The 14880-nt window shown below is 40.7% G+C and overlaps 1 non-coding gene across 1 annotated transcript; it reads left to right on the top strand.

Moving 5' to 3' along the window:
• Nucleotides 1-270: 270 nt before the first annotated feature.
• LOC141616554 (small nucleolar RNA R71) lies at nucleotides 271-377 on the top strand. Its single transcript, XR_012530894.1, has one exon. It is a non-coding gene; the product is annotated as a small nucleolar RNA R71 (small nucleolar RNA).
• Nucleotides 378-14880: the final 14503 nt, after the last annotated feature.

Here is a 14880-nt window from a genome sequence, read left to right as displayed (position 1 = left end):
ATAGCTTGTTCAAACTTCAAGTTGATTGTGTCAATGTGAGCACTAAGTTGAGCACCCAATTGAGTAACGGTGTCCACTTCATACTTTCCTCCTCTAGTAGCCTTGCGAGGCCTACTATATTGCGAATTATGGACCGCCATTTCCTCAATCTTGTTCCATGTTTGATTGTCATCAACTTCGGTGAACATTCCATTTGATCCCATATTGAGAATGTTCCTTGAATCTTCATATAAACCATTCCAAAATTGTTGCACTAAAAACCATTCGCTAAGTCCATGGTGAGGACATGAGCGACAAATACCTTTGAACCGCTCCCAAGCTTCATACAAAGACTCTTCATCCCTTTGCTTAAAACCCGTAATTTGAGCTCTTAGCATATTGGTCTTTTCCGGTGGGTAGAATTTTTTGTAGAAAGCTAGAGCTAGCTTCTTCCAAGAATCTATTCCAAGGGTGGCCTTATCAAGGCCCTTCAACCATTGCTTTGCGGTGCCGACTAATGAAAAAGGAAATAAGACCCATCTTATTTGGTCTTGAGTCACGCCCGTTTGAGAGATAGCTTCACAATAATCACAAAATGTTTCCATATGAGAATGAGGGTCCTCACTAGGCATTCCCCCGAATTGGCTCCTCTCAACTAGTTGGATGAAGGCGGACTTGGCAATAAAGTTTCCGGTAAGATGTTGTGGGGTAGGAGTACCATTTGGTAGATCCTCCTCGGTGGGTATAGAGTGTGACGAGAATTTAGGCATTGTAGGTGGATTTTGTGTGGTATTGTTTAATGGGTTCTCTTCTCCTTCTATTGCGAAAGGATTGACAAACTCACTAGTGGGTTGAACAACTTCACCAACACCTCCCAAATTCCTCCTAACAAGTCTCCTATTATTCGTCAAGGTTCTTTCGATTTCACGGTCAAAAGGTAACAAATCTCTTTGTAACCTTCTAGACATGCAAAATATCAAACAACTCAAAAACAATTAGAACAAACCTTGAGGAGTTTTACTTCCCCAAGGTGAAGAAAGACACAACTAAAAACAATAAAAGAAATCTTAAATCAATTAAACACCGTCCCAAGAAACGGCGCCATTTTTGATCGGAGCCATTTCGTGTTCACAATTAAGCATATGTGGTCGTTGGTCAATGGTCGATACAAAACACAATTTATACTTCACAAACAACTCTACAATTAGTAAAGAGGCAAGTAAAGGTCGGATCCCAAGGGACGGGTATTGAAATGAAGATTCTATTGTAACTAGTGGTGTCTAGGGGTGTCACAAATTGGGTTGATGTAGAAGGTTACTAAACTAAGATAGCAATGAAAATAAACTAACAAGGTAAATGAAATAAGGGATGTAAACAATTGATTAAAAGCACTAGGGTGTCATGGGTTCATAGGGGAATCATGGGATATGATCATACAAACATGTTCTCAAATTATAAGCAAGCAATTATTGTTGTGATGGATTGAGTTGGGTTATATCTTACAATCCTAGGAAAGTTTGGGTCCCGGAGCCGAATCTCTTGGATTGTACAACACCTACAAGTCGACTTAATCTTCCCTACTTAACACATGCATGGTCTAACAAGACTCGAGTTGGGTTATGTCTTACAAGTCAAGTTGAAAGGATAGAAGATGATAGTAAATGCAAGGATTCATAGGCTTAGCATTTCATCAAATATAACATGTGCATGTATTAAGATCAAAACAAGCAAGCAAATAAGATATGAAAGCATATTAATTTAAGCATGAATCATTCCCCATGTTGGTTTCCCCTAATCACCCATTAAACCCTAGCTAAGAGACTACTCACTCATTATCATATTGATCATGCTAGAGAGGTTGTCAATCATACTAACATAATGAAACATGATGAATAAATGAAAGTAATTAGCAATAATTAAAAAGGGATTAAGAGATTATACCTACTAATGATTCCAATAATAAAGCAAGAATAATAGAAGTACTTGAATCCTAGATTGAGAGGTTGTCAATCCCCCAATAATAACCCAAATAATCTTCAATTACCCAAAATAAAGTAAGAACAAGAGAGAGATTTAAAGAACTAAAACTTGGATTAAAACTTGATTAATATTTGATTACAATATTGAAGAGAGATTTGATTGATATTAACTACACTAATTATTGATAAGAAGAACATGCTCCTCTAATTAGACTAATGGGGTATTTATAGTGAAAATTAGGGAGGATGCATTAGGGTTAACTAAGGGCTAATCTAGTAATTACACTTTTTAAGTTGAGCAAGGAGCCTCCGGGATTATCCGAGAGAAGGGCTTCTCTTATCGATGCTTGAGGAATGAAAACGTGCTGTGCTGCGATCCGTGCGGATGGGAGTCGGGACGGCCGGATCTGGGCTGAGGGATCCGAGCGGATTCTTGGGCAAGACGCTCGGATTGGCGAGGGGGAATCCGAGCGGATTCCTTTGCGGGACGCTCGGATTGGGACGGACGGACGGATTCTTGACAATCCGTTCGGATTGTAGTTCAGCAACTTTCCTTCTTCTTTTTCTTCCCTTTTCTTCATGAATTCCTTGAGGATTTCCTTGGGGACTCAAGGATCCTTTTCTCAACAATGCTCTTCTACTATGCTATGTACAAAGGCCTTCTAGTCTTGTCTCTCCTTGATGCTTGGTCATTGAATATGATCAATTTAGCCTTGTTTTGCCATGAAAATGCAAGATTCTTACTCCTTTCCTACCAAGGGGTCAAAATCTCAAAGAATATGCAAAACAAAGAACTAAAGATAAGAAATGACCCAAATAGGCACTAAAAAGCATGGAAACAATGGTAATTCGGGGGCTAAATATGCGCCAATTATGGTCGCATCAGTCGGTAATTCTAAATGGGTAAGTCCAGTACAGGTGGTCCCGAAGAAAGGAGGGACAACTGTAGTTAAGAATGATAAGGATGAATTAATACCTACTCGAGTAGTGACTGGTTGGCGGATGTGTATAGATTACAGACAACTTAATGCCTCCACCAAGAAAGATCACTTTCCCCTTCCTTTTATTGATCAAATGGTAGAAAGGTTAGCATCTCATAAATTTTTATGCTATTTAGACGGGTATTCAGGGTTCTTTCAGATCCCCATTCACCCAGACGATCAAGCTAAGACTACATTTACTTGTCCTCAGGGCGTATTTGCTTATCGCAGGATGCCTTTTGGTTTATGTAATTCCCCTGCCACCTTTCAAAGGTGTATGATGGGGATATTTTCAGAGTATATTGAGTCTATTATGGAAGTTTTCATGGACGATTTCAGTGTTTATGAAAGTGATTTTTCTAACTGTCTGTCTAACCTTGATAAAGTGTTGCAGCGCTGCATTAAGGTTAATCTTGAGTTTATTTGGGAGAAGTGCCACTTCATGGTCAACGAGGGAGTTGTCTTAGGGCACTTAGTTTCTGATAGGGGAATAGAAGTTGATAAAGCAAAGGTGGAAGTGATTCAGCAATTACCACCTCCTGTAAATGTTAAGGGGGTGAGGAGTTTCCTTGGTCACGCCGGCTTTTATCGCCGGTTTATCAAGGGCTTCTCAAAAATTGCTAAACCACTTACACAGCTGCTACTTAAGGATGCCCCTTTTGTGTTTACGGATGAGTGTCTTTCTGCTTTTCACAGGTTAAAGCAGGCTCTAGTCTCTGCGCCGATCATACAGCCTCCCGACTGGGACTTGCCGTTTGAGATAATGTGTGATGCCAATGACTATGCACTAGGAGCGGTGCTGGGCCAAAGGAAAGACAAAGCTTTGAACGTGATATACTATGCGAGCTGAACTCTGGATGAGGCTCAAGTGAAGTACACTACCACTGAAAAAGAGCTGCTAGCTGTAGTTTATGCCTTAGAGAAGTTTCGTTCTTATTTAGTTGGGTCAGAAGTTACTGTTTTTACTGACCATGCAGCTTTGAGGCATCTTCTTGCTAAGAAGGAGGTTAAACCACGGCTATTGAGATGGATACTCCTTCTTCAGGAGTTTGATTTGCAGATCAAGGATAAGAAAGGAGCTGAGAACGTTGTAGCTGATCACTTGTCGCGACTGATGCGACAAGAAGAGGAAGATTCTCTACCTATTGATGACTCTTTCCCTGACGATACTTTAATTGCTCTTATATCGTCTATTGTTAACCAAGAACCTTGGTATGCGGATATAGCTAACTTCATTGTCAGTGGCAAGCTGCCGCCTGACCTTTCTCATCAGCAGAGGAAGCGTTTTCTGTATAACGCTAAGCAGTATTTCTGGGATGATCCTTATTTGTTCAAGGAATGTGCAGACGGTCTCTACAGACGGTGTATTCCGCAGTGGGAGGCCAAAGTAGTCCTAGAAGGCTTTCACTCCTCTTCCTATGGTGGTCACCACGGTCCATCGCGCACCGTGGCTAAGGTACTTCAGTCTGGTTTTTTCTGGCCTTCTTTGTTTGCTGACGCTAAGTCTTTTATTTCAGCTTGTGATGCTTGCCAACAATCAGGGAACATTTCAAAGAGACATGAGATGCCACAAAACGGCATCTTAGAGGTTGAGGTTTTCGATGTCTGGGGCATTGACTTCCAAGGACCGTTCCCATCTAGTAAAGGTAACAGGTACATCTTAGTGGCTGTAGATTATGTGTCCAAATGAGTCGAGGCAATTGCTTCACCCCAATGTGATGCCAAGACCGTGATAAAAATGTTCAAAAAGATCATATTTCCCCGATTTGGTGTCCCTAGGGTCGTCATTAGTGATGGGGGAATGCACTTTAAGGAAAAGAAACTAACTTCTATTCTGTCTAAAGTTGGTGTCCAACACCGACGTGGTTTGGGGTATCATCCCCAAACTAGTGGTCAGGTTGAGGTCTCTAACCGCGAGTTGAAAGAGATCTTGTCTAAGGTAGTTTCTAAATCACGGAAGGATTGGAGTCTTAAGTTAGAGGACACATTATGGGCTTACAGAACTGCCTTTAAGACACCAATTGGTGCATCACCTTATAGGTCAGTTTATGGGAAATCATGTCACTTACCTGTTGAATTGGAATGTAAGGCTTGGTGGGCAATCCGTGAGCTTAACTTTGATTCTAAGTTATGTGGTCAGAATCGTCTTTTGCAGCTAGATGAGTTGGAAGAATTTAGGCTTAATACCTTTGATAGCTCCCGCATTTACAAAGAAAAGACGAAGTGTTGGCATGACAAGAGAATTCTACCTCGGGAGTTCCACGTTGGGCAAAAGGTGCTGCTGTTTAATGCCCGATTGAGATTGTTTCCTGGGAAGCTGAAGTCCAGGTGGAGTGGTCCTTATACGGTGACAGCTGTTACCAAATTTGGATCCGTGGTGCTAGAAGATTCCGAAGGTCATAGGTTCAAGGTGAATGGCCAATATGTGAAGCATTACCACGAGGCGAATGAAGAAGACAATCGTGTTGAAGTCTTGTACTTTGACGAGCTAGACGCGCCAGTTAATTGATGCCAGAAAGGTCGTGCGGGACCTCATAAACCAGCGCTCTCCGGGAGGCAGCCCGGACTGTTTTATTGTACTTTTGTTGAACTTTTTATTTTTCTTTAGCTTTTTGTTGAACTTTAGACGCTGTTTTACGAACTTTTTATGCTTTTCTTGCTTTGAAATGCGTATTCTGTAGGTTGCTTCACTCGATCGACTAGTTTTCTGCTCGATCGAGCGCTTTTTGGGGCAATTTTCACTCGATCGAGTGATATTCTTACTCGATCGACCAAAGCAGAAATCACGTTTACTCGATCGAGTGGTTTTCTGCTCGATCGAGTCCTTCCATATTCCAGTTTACTCGATCGAGCCATTCCAAGCTGCTCGATAGAGCAGTTTCGTCTTCCAGCGGCTGTTTTACGTCTATTGAGCTACTGCTTGACTTTCTTTGACCTCCCATGTTCATGGTCGGTTTGGGGAGGTCCCTCTTTATGACGTTTTGTAAGTTTTCTGACTCCACTTCTCCTTTTCTTTTCAGTTTGCATTTCTTTCCCTATTTTTGGTACAATGAGGGCATTGTACGGTTTGGTTTGGGGAGGTATGCATCCATATATATGTCTGTCTGCATGTTTTCTTGCATTTTCGCTTGCACGTTTAATTAATTTCTAATGCATTGTTGTTTAAATTAGTTCGAACAAAAAATCATAAAATTCAAAAAAAAAAAAATTTAGAAAAATTTCAAAAAATAAAAAAATTCACGTTTAATTTGAGTCGGAACGTTTGAACTTTGACGCTACATTGAATCCCTACTTGAGCCTTGCATATTCTTGACATTTAGTTGGTGTGATTATGTGCATGATCAACGAGTTTTTGTTTCTCTCTTATCTGAACGAATAGACTTGATTCATCATATCGGCAAGCTACATTACATTCTGAGGTAAGAGCTTTATAAACTGGTGACATTCATGACCGGTTTCATTTAGGATGTGAGTAGTACTCTCTTTAAGGCATGTAACATTAATTTGCATAAGCATGAGTCTAGTCTTCTTAATACCTGTATGCATTCGGTCTGTGGATGGTGACACATGTTAGGAGAGGCAGTTCCCTTCTATTTCATTCTACCCATGAGCCGCACATAGCCAAATTGCCTTTTTCTCCTATCAGCTACTTTCTATAATACTTCCTACCCTAGCCGAGCTAGTTACGAGTAGTTGTTGGAATGTTTTATTGCAATATGGTTATTTTATCTGATTTCAGAAGATGGTGGAAGAACTGAAGGGAAAGAAAGAAAAAGAATTGCTGAAAAAAAATGAAACGAAAAAGAAAAAAAAAGGAAACGGAAAAAACACGAAAAGAAGAAAAGAAAAAATAAGTCATGTGAAAAAAGAACGAGAAATTGTATGAATAATTTTTACTCCCATGTTTCATCTATACTTTATGAGGAGTTGACAAGTATTGGTGTTTAGTGAGTTTAGTGCATGGAATTTGCACTGTTCTATTTTGTTGTATTGAGTATGAAGATGGGATGCAGTTATATTTTGATTTGTTGTTGCTAGCCTGGCTATTAACCCCACATATCCAAATTCATTTTAGCCCCTTCTTACCCATTACCTCACTTACCCAAATGTAAGTCCTCGGCATGTGTTTTGGTCACTAGTATGGTTGGAATGCATATGTATGGTTGTAGAGACTTTATTCATGTTAACTGCATGCATGTTCTTATAGGTCGAGTTAGGTGAGTGTCTTTGCTTCTGTCTATCTTTCACATATATACTCACCTTGTACCTAATTTTGAGTGACGAGCGACCCATGAGAGTCCGATATCTTTTGAATCTTGCAAGGTCAACGGTTTAGTAAGTTTGGAACATTCGTTTAACTCGTTTGCATTTCTCATTTGCCACTTTGTCATTTTGTTGCATTAAACTGGTTCTAGTGGGTGCTTTATAGCTGATGCGTTGGTCCCGTTCCACTGTTCTTTCTTAGTTGCATTCATATTTGCTTGGGGACAAGCAAAGTTTTGGTTTGGGGAGATTTGATGCGTGTATTTTATATAAGGTTTTTACCTCATTTTTACACGCATTTCTATACCTTTTATGTAGCATCTAGCTACAAATACCCCCGAATATTCTACTTTGGTTCGTTTTATGTAATTTGCAGGAATTAACCAAAGAGGAGCTAAATCGAGCCTTAATTCATCCCATTTGCATGCATTTATGGAGAGTGAGGAGCCCGAGCTTGGAAATCTAACATTTGGAAGATGCATGAGCTAGATTCGGGAAGTATTTCAAGGTTTAACGTGCTTAAACAGCTCGATCGAGTGATTTATTACTCGATCGAATGCTTTATATGCTCCAAGTTGCTCGATCGAGCAGTCCAAGTTTATACAAGATAAGACATTGCGAGAAGTACTCGATCGAGTGGTTTAATCCCACTCGATCGAGAGGTTTTGTGCTCAGTTGCTCGATCGAGTGGTTTGTCCTGCTATTTTTTATTTTCCGCCTAATTTCGTATGGGCTTTTGTAATTAGTCCATAGATTAGGTTTAGAGTGGATTTTTCGTATAAGACTAGAGGAGTGAACAACGTAACCCCTCTTTGCTTCCCCTCTTCTCTTCCCTTCTTCTCGACACTCAGGATTCTTTTATACATTTTTACTCTATATTTTGCTACTCGGAATTGGATTACGATTGGTATTATCATTCTTCTTTAATCTTTTAATTATAATTATTATTGTTATTGTGTTGTTGTTCTTCCCTATTATTTCATCTCTACCTTATTCGATTTTTATTAGTTGTTATAATATTTAGTGTTAATTATTTATATGTTGTTATTATCACTTCGATGATGAGGCGTAGCTAATCCCTTTAATATGTTAGGATTAGGGAAACCGTGGTAGAAACATGTTAGGATCGACATGATTAGATTAGCTTTGCGACAAGAATTGTATTAAGCAATATAATTGTGTTTAGGTTGAACGAATGCATGCAGGAGACCGATTAATTAGTTACCCCCGACCTGGATCGAAAGATTGGAAGGGAAGGCTTGCTTAATTACAATAGGTGACACCTAATTAGGGCGAAAGCTATGTTCGGAAGACCCTAGGGCGATTAGAGACCGAAAGGGTATAATCGTAGGTTTAAGGACCGAAAGGTGACGACCTCGCTCTTCTTATTAATAATTTAATCGACTAAGCTGATCCGATAGTGTAACTGCCACGGTAGACCGATTCCTAGCATATTTCTCTCTTTTATCTGTTTTACCCCTGTTTTTCCTCCTTATTTTCTCTGCTTTGCTCTTTTCCTTACTTCTATTAGTTTAGAATCAATCATTTAAAACCCCCCATTTTGGTTACCGAGACGAACTTAGACAAAGCTGACATCTTCCCATCTCCCTGTGGAGATCGACCCGACTTCCCTAGCTATATTAGTTAGAGCCAGTTGGTATTTTTTACAGGTATACGACTGACGTGTCACCCCCCATGTGACCGGTTCAAAATTGTAGGGCGAGTTCGCGACTTTAGGACGTCTCTCAAGCCTTTGCATTAGCTCCTACAACCTTTACCCCGGGTTCATTTTAATTGACTCCCTATGTTCATTAGATTCATTGGTTACAGGTTTCAGGATCGTCGCTCTGATACCATTTTGTAACACCCCCATACTTCAAGTGCCTTACCAGGACCACTCAGGTATAAGGATGCTACCATCTCGGTTACTCGAGGCAATGATAATCATCAGACAATAATGAAACAACATTAAATAGTACAACTTTAGTGAAAGGTTACAATCCAAAACCAAATACCAAAATATGAATACAAGTTCTCAAATCAACTGTCTAATCAGCTAAATGAAATGTTTATTAAACTACTAAAGCTACAGCGGAAGACTTCTATCATCAGACGGTGGCACATCCCAGCTATCCCAGTAACTCGACTCATACCTGCTGAATAACTGCTCACCATCCCCGAATGGATCACCACAGTTTTTAAAACATTAAACGGGGTCAGTACTAATCACACAATTTATATAAACCAACAACACAGTAAACAATACAGCTCAAACGGTCACACACACAATCACCCACTCCAATCAATCTCCGTCACCGACTGTCCACTGGACCAGCCCTGCCAGTGGGGGACCGCAGCCGTAACCCACCAAATCCCCGCTCATCATACCGAGCGATAACCCTGTCCCATTAATGTGCACATCCCCTCCCGTGGCGGGTTCCACGGAGGGCGAAACTAGGGCGTGAAGCCACTCCCGCAAGTGACTTCACTCAGCCGAGAACGCATCTCGAGAACCAGAGACAAACAATCACAACCATTATGGGACTAATACTGAGTAGGGAAACCCTACCTGGAAAGCACAACACAATCAGACGGTCTCACAGCTGATATCAAAAAGCTTCGTCTACGAATCCTCCTCCTAACATACAAACATATAATCACTACCAATCATAAAATACAACAAAACCCCCAAATCCCAATATTAGGGTTTAATCAACTTTAACGAAATACTATAAAAACGATACATAGATCTTACCCTCGACGCAAGGATTACAACGGTATAAAGAAAGGTAAAATCCGACCTTCCAAACTCCGAGATTTGCCAACAATGCGATTGATGCGAAGAACGTAGTTTGATTTCTCTCTTTGAAAGTAATTAGGTTTTAAAAGTGTTTAAAGAAAAGTGACGGAAGTTATTATATACTTAATCGCATTATTAACAAAACCCGACAAATCATCCCCTGTAAACCGGCTACTCGATCGAGTAGCTGAGGTACTCGATCGAGTGCCCCCTTACTCGATCGAGTATCAACGTTACTCGATCAAGTACCTAACAGGTCAGAAACTATTTTAAAACGCAACACACCCTTACTCGATAGATTAATGCCTACTCGATAGAGTACCCAGAGACTCATAAATCCGTAGTATTACAATGACGGCCTAGAAAGGCGTGTTGAAATGGTTATACAAAACCGAGTTTGAAAATCGTCATTAGGACGGCCTAGAAAGGCGTGCATCGGTCGGCGAAAGACCGAGGTTTGAAATGGCCATTATAACGGCGCAAAAAGGTGTTTTTGAAAGTTTGAAAATGACACGGAAGGACTTATGATCAGGTAGCACATAAGCATTCGCAGTTCATTATATTATGCATTATGCTGCCACGGGTTTTGGCTTAAAAGGGTGGGTTACACACCAAGCAATCAAACCCCGATTTGCGAGAGGGATACCAATCCAAACAAAATGTGTAAGGAGGGTGCCCTAGCCTCGTGCTCGAAAGTGATGAAAGCTCTTTGACGAAACAGAAATGTGTTACGTCAACGGTATGTTTGACTCAATCGGGATTCGAAACGCGGGGATGAGAAAACTCACGCCGACGAAACGAGCCAATTGGTTGAAAAGGGTTAGGTTAGGAGCCCGGACAAGGAACCCGACCGTGACCGTAATATCAATTAATGCATTCCAACCAAGACCTCGTTCGAGTCTCACCATCTAGGGATCACAAAGACGTAAGTGTCCTAGTTTTCCCCAGCAGAGTCGCCAATCTGTGGACATAGCCACCTACACGCCAGGCCAATCTGTGGACGTATAGCGGTCTTTTTGAAAGCCACGCTCGGCGGCGTAAAAATGCTTTCGACCGGATCGTTTTAGATCGGTCGGTTTCGTCTCGGTAAGGGTCTCAAAACGATTAGAGATGTTCGGAGTCGCCACCAAGCATTTGTGGGATGCCTGGAACCCGTTCGAATTCCACTTTATACCTCGGTCAAATCAAAGCACAAAGCAGCGTTTGACATAGGTACTAAAGATAAGGAAATCGTCCCTCTTTAGCATCCTATCTCTAGAATGACTCTCGTACGCCCTGGATAAGGTCGTCCACTATCCAAAGTTTCTGAGCAAGAGGTGAAGGTACGTATTGGGAAGCCCTTTAATCAGACACCCAATCCCGCCCGCGTTTAGCGACCTCTACTGATCGATCTTGGTTGGTTGAATGCAAAAGTTGATAAAACAGTTTAAATGTATGAATGCGCATCCAGTGATTTAAACCTAACATGTGAGAGCTTTCTAAGTCGGTTGATTTAATCCAAGTATCAAGTATAAGATGTCGAGTTGGATTAATGGTTGATTTGCATGCAAGACGGAAATTAAACATCCATTTACCGTATTAGGTTTAGGGTGCATAACATGATCCATTTGTCTTAGTAAGGCATTTTGCAAATATGGTTTTGGATAATCAAATAGTCATCTGATCCGTCCTATATCCGGGTTAACCGGAGTCGGGATCGTCCTTGACTAATGCTGGAAGGAACAGGCCCTGTACCAGACGGCTATATGAGGCGCGAGCCAGCCGGTGGTGTAAGGGGCCTCCCTCTGGTATTGAAAATGAGAAATGGAGGGCCTGTTTAGGCGCGGGTTAGCCCACGGTTTATGTGCCGTGTTCTGACCTTTTAGAAAACGTTATAAAACGTGTTGGAAATGGGTATTTGAACCCGGTTTGATTTGAAGGGGTCGTTTTAGACCGCATTTGTTGATTTGAAGAACTCGACTCGAATAATCGTCATTATTTTGACAATATTCGGTGTCGGGTTCGATTTGATAAACTTGACATGAATAGTTTTGAAAATGATTATGGACTAATTGTTTTAAGTCCATTTGAATGTAATCAGTCGGTACTCATCATCGTACCCGGGTTAAAATCCAGCATGGTATGTAGAACCAAGGATGACTTTGTGTTGGTGACTAATATGTTTGTTTGAAAATGTAAAGAAATGAAATAAAAGGCTTTAAAATACCTTCTAAATGTCATTAACCTAATATTATGACCGAAACACGGATTTAACCGTCATGGTATGAGGAACCAAGGGTGAAAAATGCTTTATGGTTAAAACATGTGAAATAAAATAACAATGGTTCGAAAATACTTGAAATGGTGAAAACCAATTACAAATGTAAAAAATGGATTAAGGGAAATAACGAGAACAAACACGGTTGATCTCTGGTCTGAGTACCCCATTTAGGCGCGAGCTAGTTGGCGACCTAAGGGGCTTCTGCCTCAGACCAAAAATCAGTTTTGGCTCGTTTATTCCATGTTTTGGTTCATGTTATGCATGTTTTAGCATGTTAGAGTCATGAAGCAAATGAAAACATAATAAAAGAGGATTTTTACACCCTCATACTTACATGTTTGGTTATGGCGAGTGACCGAAGTAAGTGTAACAACTCGTTTGATCGGAAAAAACTCGGTTTAAAACCGTTTTGGTAAGTAAAAGAGTGTTTTAAAAGCTTAGTGATGGTGTAGTGGCCGAAGTGGTCGGTCAAGTGATTTAATGCGCGATGACGGTACCAAACAATGTGTAAGGCTCGTGTTTACGATCGGTTGGTCGTAAATACGCGTCGGGTTGTGACTTAAGAAGTCGAGTCGAGAATTTTAAGGGAGAAAAGAGGGGGCGGACACTCGCGTAAGTCTCAAATGGGTGGCATTTGAGGGGTATTTATAGGAGAATGAGTGGTTCTGTGAGTTTTGAGCGACGTGGCCACCTGGGCTGCTCAAAGAGGCGCGAGCCACGTCGCGGGTCTTCGAGCTGTGTTGTCACTTTCACAACAAACGCAATTGATGCGGTCGTTTCTACACCAAAAATAAATACCTAGATACAACTAACTAATAGCTAGTAGTAAGCAGGGTCGATCTCCACAGGGAGGCTAAGTTGCTATCTATCTGTCTAATTTGGTCTGTCAGGGTGTCACAGAAATGGGGGTTTAAATGTGATTTTCTAAACTAAAGAGAATAAGGAGAAGAAAGCAAAAAGGAGAAAATAAACAGATAGAGAGAATAGCTAAGACAGACGGTTCACCATAATCATCCGGTCAAGTAATCTAGGTCTCAGGTCAATGCAAATACGGTCTAAGGGGTAGCGAACGTCACCTTTCGGTCCTTAATTCACCCTAAAGTGTAAACAGCTTAACTTTCGCCCTCACTGCAATACTCTATTGTTCGCTACAAGTCTCGCCTCTTCCAACCTTTCGGTCCAGGTCAAGGATCACTAGGAATTATAGGTCTAATTGCGTCGACTCAATTAGAAAGATACAATTAAATGTAGCATTTAACCAACAAAGACTATACTAGCATTAACCCAATAAATCAATTACTCTCCCTTCATAATTATGGATCCCCTATAGTCTTAGCATAATGAAAATTAGCTACTCATGGCCAACGAATTAACAATAACAGTCATATACGAATAAACTAGATCAAGAGGCATAATAAGGGAATTAATGAGATCTACTAGCATAAGAGAAATAAATAACAGTAGAGAAATTAAGGGCAATAAGAAGGGAATTGAGAATAAAACTAAATAGAATTAAAGTCTAAGAGAAGAGAAGAAATTACAAAGGGATCCGACGGAGAAGCGAAGAACGCCGCCAAAACGTTGTAACGTGATACTGAGTAACAGGAAATGTAATTGATATTCTCTTAGGTCTAGGTGGTCTCTTATTTATAATAAGAGAACTTATTATCTAAGATAAAATAAATATAACATAACATAAATAAAGTCTCGACATAAGCCTTCTCGATCGAGCTTCCTTGCGTTAAATCTTCTCGATCGAACAGACAGGGAGACTGTTCGATTGAGCATCTCCATTAGAAACTCCTTCGATCGAACAGACACTGAGACTGTTCGATCGAGCATTCCAGTAGCAGCTTCCTTTCGATCGACCTGTTTGAACACTCAATCGAACATACTCTTCAACGCAGCTACTAGATTGACTTTAACGCCTTAAGTACGACTTCACGCACTCCAATGCAGTGACATTTCCACTTCAAATCTACTCTTTCTCCAAATGCATGCAAAACGGACGGTAAAAGGCTCGATTTAGCTCCTCTTCGGTTAATTCCTGCAAATTACATAAAGCGAACCAAAGTAGGATATTCGGGGGTATTTGTAGCTAGATACTACATAAATACTACAGAAATGCGTGTAAAAATGAGGTAAAAACCTTATATAAAAGACACGCATCAAATCTCCCCAAACCAAACCTTTGCTTGTCCCCAAGCAAATATGAATGCAACTAAGAAACAATAGTGGAACGGGACCAACGCATCAGCTACAAATCACCCACTAAAACCAATTGAATGCAATAACTGACAAAGTGGCAAATGAGAAGTGCAAACGAGTTAAATCAATGTTTTGAACTCACTGAACCGTCGACCTTGCAAGATTCAAAGGATTCGGACTCTCACGGGTCGCTCGTCACTCAAAATTAGGCACAAGGTGAGTATATATGTGAAAGATAGAAAGAAGCAAGACACTCACCTAACTCGACCTATAAGAACATGCATGCAATTAACATGAATAAAGTCTCTACAACCGTACATATGCATTCCAACCATACTAATGACCAAGACACATGCCGAGGACTTACATTTGGGTAAGTGAGGTAATGGGTAAGAAGGGGATAAGATGAAT

This window comes from Silene latifolia, chromosome 11 (genome assembly GCF_048544455.1).
Source record: "Silene latifolia isolate original U9 population chromosome 11, ASM4854445v1, whole genome shotgun sequence".
Classification (NCBI taxonomy): Eukaryota; Viridiplantae; Streptophyta; class Magnoliopsida; order Caryophyllales; family Caryophyllaceae; genus Silene; species Silene latifolia.
The sequence above is the reverse complement of the archived record's forward strand: the minus strand, read 5'-3'. Positions and strand labels throughout refer to the sequence as shown.